Genomic DNA, 9,201 nt, shown 5'->3' with positions numbered 1-9,201 from the left:
TTATTTCTACTATACTAGAAGAGTCAAAGAGAGTTAGGCCTAAAATAGGTAGAAAAAATGGCGGGCAAATTATTTAATCAAATGGATGGTTCAGATGAATTATTTAAGCAAATAGATGCTTAAGATAATTCAGATTAATATTATTAATAGAGATTACCTAATTTAACCTTACTTTTATGATTATCCGTTAAGTTTTCCGTTAAATATTCTCTTCTCCGTTAATATTTCGTTAACTTTTAACTTACCCATTATTTTCTATAAGAAAGGTCTTAGGTTCGAACCTCATCTCAATCATATTTGATATAATTAAGTTTCTCACTCTATTTTACTCTTATTAAATTAAATAAATTAGTAGCTACAACAAAAAATGATACATATGTATTTCTTTAATTTAGAATTATGTGTCTACAATACCTTATTTGAAAAAATTATTCATTACCAAAAAAATAAATTAAATAAGAGAAATAATTTCATTAGTTAATTATATATACTGTTTATACGCGCATTGCGCGAATGGTTAATGCCCAATGTTTATATTTAAATAAATATTTGAAAGTATATCAATGCAAGATTATATAGAGAAGTTTATACATGGGTAATTGAATGTCGAATTTTTTTTATTTAAATATCTAACTCAAAGTATATGAATCCAAGATAATATAGAAAATTCATTATAATTATTACTAAAATAAATGTTTGCAACCTTGTAAAATCGATAGTCTAAATATTTGGTCTAAAAATGATAGTCTAAATAAATACTACTTTTAATTTGAATTTTCTAAGTGTTCTTAATTCTCTTTTGAGTAACATTGTCATTGTCTTCATCTTTACTATTTGTTCTCTTCCTTTTTGTTGGTAGTGTGTTATTTGCAATTCGGTTATTGTTGGTAGCATAGATGACAACGTCATGCAATGAGATTATGATATAGGAGCTATGGACTTTCCTTTAGGTGTTCTGCTTGGGTTCATTTGGTTCAACCATTATTGTTGAATGAGTTATTGTGGATAAAGAAATCCCTAGTTTAAGAAAAAGATTAAATAAATTAATAAAAATTTGAAAATTTAAAATATTATGTATTCCAAAGATATTAAAAGGTAGTTTCTCGCTTCAATTTGCTGGTAATGGTTATTTGAGTACTTTCATTGTCAACAAATCCCCAAGTAGTTAATATGATTGGTTTCAAACTATTCTTTTTATTTTTTCATGGTATTAAAGAAATACATATGTATCATTTTTTGTGTAACTACTAATTTATTTAATTCAATAAGAGTAAAATAGAGTGATTCCGCTTCAATTTGTTGGGTTATTTTTGAGTACTCTCTTTGTCAACCAATCCCCAAGTAGTTAATATAATTAGCTTCAAATTATTTTAAATTTTTTCATAGTATTAATAAAATACTTGGTAAATAAATATATAACATTATTTTGTACTATAACTTTGATATTTAATTACAAGATATTGTAAAAATAAGATAATGGACAATGTAATGAATATCAATTGATAAATTTGAATGTAAAGAATCTTTGCATGAGAGAAAATAAAGACAATATAACTAATGAAATTATTTCTCTTATTTAATTTATTTTTTTGGTAATGAATAATTTTTTCAAATAAGGTATTGTAGACACATAATTCTAAATTAAAGAAATACATATGTATCATTTTTTGTTGTAGCTACTAATTTATTTAATTTAATAAGAGTAAAATAGAGTGAGAAACTTAATTATATCAAATATGATTGAGATGAGGTTCGAACCTAAGACCTTTCTTATAGAAAATAATGGGTAAGTTAAAAGTTAACGAAATATTAACGGAGAAGAGAATATTTAACGGAAAACTTAACGGATAATCATAAAAGTAAGGTTAAATTAGGTAATCTCTATTAATAATATTAATCTGAATTATCTTAAGCATCTATTTGCTTAAATAATTCATCTGAACCATCCATTTGATTAAATAATTTGCCCGCCATTTTTTCTACCTATTTTAGGCCTAACTCTCTTTGACTCTTCTAGTATAGTAGAAATAAAGAGTTAATACCACAAATGGTCCTCTGACTATTAGGCTAGTACTCCTTTTAGTCCTCGACTTTCAATTCGACCACAAATGGTCCTCTGACTTTCATTTTTGACCACAAATAGTCCTCCATTAAAAATTATGTTAAATAGATGTTAAATCTAGGGGTATTATCGTCAAATTGATATATAATAAAAATGTTTACAATTTTTCACCAACAAACATAATTGAAAAATTAACAAATATAAATAATCCTAAATAAAAAGACAATACACATTATTCTTGTAATTATGCATACAAAATGAAAATTTAATATTAGAGTTATCTGTTTTTAATTTAACCAACAAATTAAAATGGAAGAATTTTTTTAAAACCTTGTTTCCATAATTTTCATGGTTATTCATACATGGATGATTAATAGTTTTCACTCTTCATTAATCGATCAAACATTTTGTTTGGGACATAACTGAAGGTCGCCACCGTTGAATTAATATAATTAATCAAGTACAAATTGCGAACATTAATCATGGAATTTTTTTTAAATTTGTTCATTTATGTGATTTGTCACGTCCATTTTGTTATATTAACTTAATGTTTATTAATGTTTGAAATTAATTATGGTGTCATATAATTCTCAAAAAGAAGTAATCATAATAATATTAATCAATTTGACGATATTACCCCTAGATTTAACACCTATTTAACAGAAATCTTAGCGGAAGACTATTTATTGTCAAAAATGAAAGTCAGAGGACCATTTGTGGTCGAATTGAAAGTCGAGGACTAAAAGGAGTATTAGCCCAATAGTCAGATGACCATTTGTGGTATTAACTCTTAAATAAATTAGTAGCTACAACAAAAAATGATAAATATGTATTTCTTTAATTTAGAATTATGTGTCTACAATACCTTTATTTGAAAAAATTATTCATTATCAAAAAATTAAATTAAATAAGAGAAATAATTTCATTAGTTATATTGTCTTTATTTTCTCTCATGCAAAGATTCTTTACATTCAAATTTATCAATTGATATTCATTACATTGTCCATTATATCTTATTTTTACAATATCTTGTAATTAAATATCAAAGTTATAGTACAAAATAATGTTATATATTTATTTACCAAGTATTTTATTAATACTATGAAAAATAAATTTTAAAATAATTTGAATCTAATTATATTAACTACTTGGGAATTGGTTGACAAAGAGAGTACTCAAATAACCCAACAAATTGAAGCGGAATCGCTCTATTTTACTCTTATTGAATTAAATAAATTAGTAGTTACACCAAAAAATGATACATATGTATTTCTTTAATACCATGAAAAAATAAAAAAAAATAATAGTTTGAAACCAATCATATTAACTACTTGGGGATTTGTTGACAATGAAAGTACTCAAATAACCCATTACCCAGCAAATTGAAGCGAGAAACTACATTTTAATATCTTTGAAATATATAATAATTTAAATTTTCAAATTTTTATTAATTTATTTAATCTTTTTTTCTTAAACTAGGAATTTCTTTATCCACAATAACTCATTCAACAATAATGGTTGAACCAAATGAATCCCAATCAGAACACCTAAAGGAAAGTCCATAGCTCCTATATCATAATCTCATTGCATGACGTTGTCATCTATGCTACCAACAATAACCGAATTGCAAATAACACACTACCAACAAAAAGAAAGAGAACAAATAGTAAAGATGAAGACAATGACAATGTTACTCAAAAGAGAATTAAGAACACTTAGAAAAATTCAAATGAAAAGTAGTATTTATTTAGACTATCACTTTTAGACCAAATATTTAGACTATCGATTTTACAATGTTGCAAACATTTATTTTAGTAATAATTATAATGAATTTTCTATATTATCTTGGATTCATATACTTTGAGTTAGATATTTAAATAAAAAAATTCGACATTCAATTACATATGTATAAACTTCTCCTATATAATCTTGCATTGGTATACTTTCAAATATTTATTTAAATATAAACATTGGGCATTAACTCATACGCGCAATGCGCGTATAAAACTAGTATTAAAAGAGGCGGAGAAAAAAGTTGAGTTATCTTAGAAGTAACTACTAACGATTAATCAACATATTTGAAATTAGGAAAAATTGTAATTTATGCTACTAAAAATATCCTAATTACAAATATCGTCATTGAATTATTAGTGGTGTAAATGTTGTCCATCAATTTTCAAAATGTGTCATATGTTGTCCCTTCCCTAATAGAAAGAAGGAGAAACATTGTTGTTGGTGGAAGGAGAACAAATGAAGAAAGGAAAATGAAGGGGAAAAACGTGGTCTTCGAACAAGGAAAACGACGGGTAACAACATGTACACCACTAATAATTCAGGGGAGGGCAATATATGTCACGTTTTGAAAATTGAGGGGCAATATTTACACCACTAAGAATTTAAGGGTGACATTAATAATTGACATATTTTTGTAAGGAGCATAAATTACAATTTTGCCTTACAAAGTAATGTTTGATTTGTTAAAAAGAATAAATTTTACCAATTTGACGTTGTATTGTCTTCATCATGTCAATAATGATGTTTTTACTTAGAGCATCCCTATCAAGGGATAATACTTGGTTATTGTTAGAAATCATACACCATGGCATCATAAAGGGAATGAGAGAGAATGCTCCAAGAGCTTCTGCAAAGCATTGGGATATTGGCTTCCCAAGAAGAAATAATTAATGCTCCATTTATTGCTGTGCGCGTTTGGCGCACAGCAAGCGCTCAGCGGGCGTGTGCAGTGCACGCTCAGGCGCGCCTGACTTTAAGTTTGTTTATTATTTTTTTTAACAAAATTATATTTGTTTTATTTTTTTTTTCTCTACTCTCATTTTTCTTTCCTAATCACACTTACAAAACCTCCTCAATAATCGCGAAATATCTCCACCGATATGGATGCTCTTAATGGTTTTGTATGAGCTACTTTAATACTATCCTAGTATCTTGCATGCCAAGGAACAATGTCCTCTCGTCTATGCCATCGTGTAATGTACTTGCATAACAAAGTGCGCATGTCTTCTCACTTTCAATTCAAGCACTTTTTTTTTTCTTTTTTTTTTTTTTTGAGAAGTTAATTCAAGCACTTTTTTTGCTTAAATTCCCAAATAGGACAAATTATATTGTGGAGTATGGACCATGGTCGGGTCCATATTACAAAATCGATCGATGGTTGATATTCAATTTTAGTATATGAAAAGTTCTTTCCTTTTTGGTAATATAATAAAACGAAAAAATATATTATTGGACCACTTTATAATATAAACCATAATTCACAGTATAATAATTGTCCAAACACCGACCCTGACATAGTTCCAAATTATGCTGTGGACTCAGGTCCACCTTGCAAGGTGGACCTGGGTCCAAAACTACGTCGTTTTTGTCTTTTTTTTTTTTTGTTGTTGTTTGTTTGTTTGTTTTTAATTAGTAAACATATTGCTGAATATAGAGTTGTCCAAAAATGTGTGAATGTAGAGGTTTCAAAGTGTGAATGTAGAATATAGAAATCGTGAATGTAGATTTATGATTGTGTGAATGTAGAGTTGCCAAGAAATGTGTGAATGTGGATGTTTCAAATTGTGAATATGGAGTATAGAAATCGTGAATGTAGAGTTATACATGTGTGAATCTGTAATAGAGTTAAGAAATTCTAGCAACTTGTAGTCCTGTAATGTGTGAATGTGGAGTTTACAAATTGTGAATGTAGAGTATAATGTATGTGAATGTAGAGTATAGTTACGAAACATATAATCCTGTAATATAATGTGTGAATGTGGAGTTTACAAATTATGAATGTAGAATATAGTGTATGTGAATGAGACCCACGGCATAACAACCCTTCCAAGTATCATTGGGCTCTCAAAAATCTCAATGTCCTATCATTACTAATTGGAGGAATATAATCTCAATGTCCTATTCTTCAAAAAAAAATAATAATAATAAATAAATCTCAATGTCCTATCATTTTAAGAAACCATGCAATAAGGCCTGTCCCCTACCAATCCATTACCCAATGAAGCAGCAAAGCAGCCCATGTGACATTTCCTTTGAACTTCGAAATATAACCACTGCAAGTCCGACCCATAGAGGAACTCTACTTTCATCCGCAAATTAAATTTTGTATCTGGAGTTGACACATTCTCTACCTATACCGGTCGTACGTAGTTAATCGCTTTTATACTCGTAAACGAATTGAAGACACAGAATATGATAATTATAGACACATAATGATAACTACAGATATATAAATTGTTAACTGCATGTACATAATATATTAACTGCAAAAACATAAGATGTCGTTTAACATATTATGTGTCTGAAGTTAACATATTATGTACCTGTAATTAACAATTTATGTGTTTATAGTTGTCATGTTATGTGTCTGCGATTAACATTTAATGTGTCTTTAATTTGTTTACAGGTACAACTGTGTCAACTGCAAACATATAATTTTTATACTAAGGTTCACAATGCAATATGAATCTTAGCTTGGTCCATGACTCCATGATATAACAATTGACATTCATCGAATGTCTATTTCACTTGTAATTTGTTGTTGTGGTTGTTGTTTTTTTTTTTTTAAATAAATAAATTTGGCCAAAATACTAAATAAATAAGTCACCTAGCCCTAGATCAGAGCTTCATAACTTTCATTATTCTTGCAATTAACTTGCAAGTCAATAATATTGCAGATAGAATAATACTAAGACTAACCTCATCCCAGAAATTGAATGCCTTGCTAAATGATGTAGCAAGCGAGATAAATTTTTTTCTTTTTGGTTTTCAGCCTACGTGGATTGCAATGGGAGAGAGAAATTGCTAACTTAGCAAGTGGGGAGAGAAGCAATGTGGTAGCTTTTTCAGCCAATCATTTCACCTTTTCCTTTTTTTTTTGAAATTTTTTTTTGAAAAGTGTAATTTTTATTATTTCTTTTAATATTATATTTATAGTATAATATGAAAGTGGATTCATTTTTTAGGGTGAGAGAGATTTGCAGATATCGATGTAGAATGAATATTGAAGAATTTGCAAATTTGATGATGTGGAAGCATGACTCATTTTAAAAAGTGAGAAATATTTGCAGGGATAAGGATAACCTAAGGTAGCTAGATAGGAAATTTAAGATCGATCTTATGCGAGTGACAAAAATTGTAAAGTCAGAACCTTTGTCATAAGTTTAAACCTATTAATAATTTGGTATTATAATAAATATAAATATATGAATTGTATATTTACTGTTTCATACTAAACATGAAACATTAAGCAAAAGCCAAGAAGACATGTACGCAGTCACATCACATGCTGTCAATAATGTCCTAACCGGTTAGTTGATGGGAAATAAATTTCGATTTTCATCCATAATAATTTAATTTTTATTTTCCATTAAAAAAATTAAATACAATAGTATAAAATAAAAAATATTAACAACTACATAAATCATGACAAAGCATGCATACCAATAAAATTGTCAAATAAAAGGGATTTAGCCCCTCAGGGAGACTAAAAACATGAAGCCGAATCTAAAATTCATAAAGTTTAAATTATGTCTTCAATTTAAATTATTTCCCATCCATATATGGTATGAAAATTAGGTAAGGTATCATTCAACAACAACAACAACAACTTAACAACAACAACAACAATAATAATAATAATAATAATTATTATTATTATTATTGTTGTTGTTGTTGTTGTGAAATGGTGATGATGACTATAAGAAATCATTGAATTCAAAAAAAAAAAAAAAAAGAGTATAATAATTTTGAGTAGGGCAATGAATTTCACGTTTGCTGGGTCCATCCATTCCAAATAATTACTCTTGGTGGCGGGGCCGCTGCATCCGACACCGACAACCACCGTGGTCCATGGTGGATTCTCGTATCACTGGATGTAAGTGAATGAAGGAAACATCACCTCCAAGGACATAGGAAGATGCATGATTATAATAATAATGTAGACTTCTTTTCTTTTCTCTGTTTCTCCATTTTTTGTGTTTTTTTTTTCTCATTATTATTTAATCATATCATTCTCGAGTCTAAAAAACTTTATATAAATACCTAAACTTGAAAAAGAAGTTCAATCAACTCCATTTTTTACTTATAGGTTACTTGTTATTGTTGATGTGATTTCAACGTTAACGTATAATATTAATAGCTTGTGTAAATGTCATGTATACTATTTTGATTTTTAAAAATTAAACATTTTTTAAAGGAAAATGGTTGTTGTGTCATGGCTATTGATCAAGACGAATAGTTGCAGTTGCCACAACTTTTTATGCAAGCAAGTAATATTAGATTAGTTGTAGTTTTTTAGAAGTTTTTGCAAGTGTGACTAGAAAAAAAAAAGATAGGGAAGAAAAAAAGAAAAAAAAAACAAATCTGCCAACAAAAAAAAAAGAGTAAAGATAAAGAAGATTATACACGCGCAAGTTGCACTGAACGCGTGATTCTGGCGCGCCATCTTCTCCATGTAGCTCCACATTTTCATACCAAATTAAAAACCATACCTCCTGCAACAACCTCATTTCTTCTCTCTCCTCATCCTCTCTCATTCACATCATCCATTTTTTATCAAAAACCATACCAAGATCAACTGATGGACATACTCTTACACATAAAAGTCATGTCAAAAGTAACATATAATAACATGTAATTTATAGGTAAAAAATGAGTATTTCACTTTTTTATGGAGTTCAAATATTTATATGATTTTTTTTTCCTAATTTGAGTGTAGGATTAAACTTTTTCACATAGTTTCTGACTTATTTGGCCTTTTTCCATTAATGTAATTGTTATAATGCTAGAATATTGCTAATTTCTCATATATCATAATATACTATATCATAATATCACTTAATTATATTTATTAGGGTCACACTTGTGTGAGACCGTCTCACGGATCCTTATTCGTGAAACGGATCGAGTCGGGTCGAAGCAGCATGTAAATGTCATACTTATATGCTCAAATATGATACTAATCAAGAATACAATTTTTGTGAATTATAAGAGAAAAAGTATTACATTCTCCATAATAAGAAATGTTGACAAGTGCCCCGTACTTATACGGGAAAATATAATACTTTTGACAAAAAATGTAATACTTTTAAATCGAAATGTAAAAGTATTGTATTTTCCCTTGA

The sequence above is a fragment of the Ipomoea triloba genome, chromosome 3 (assembly GCF_003576645.1).
Source record: "Ipomoea triloba cultivar NCNSP0323 chromosome 3, ASM357664v1".
Lineage (NCBI taxonomy): Eukaryota > Viridiplantae > Streptophyta > Magnoliopsida > Solanales > Convolvulaceae > Ipomoea > Ipomoea triloba.
This window is presented reverse-complemented; position numbering follows the sequence as displayed.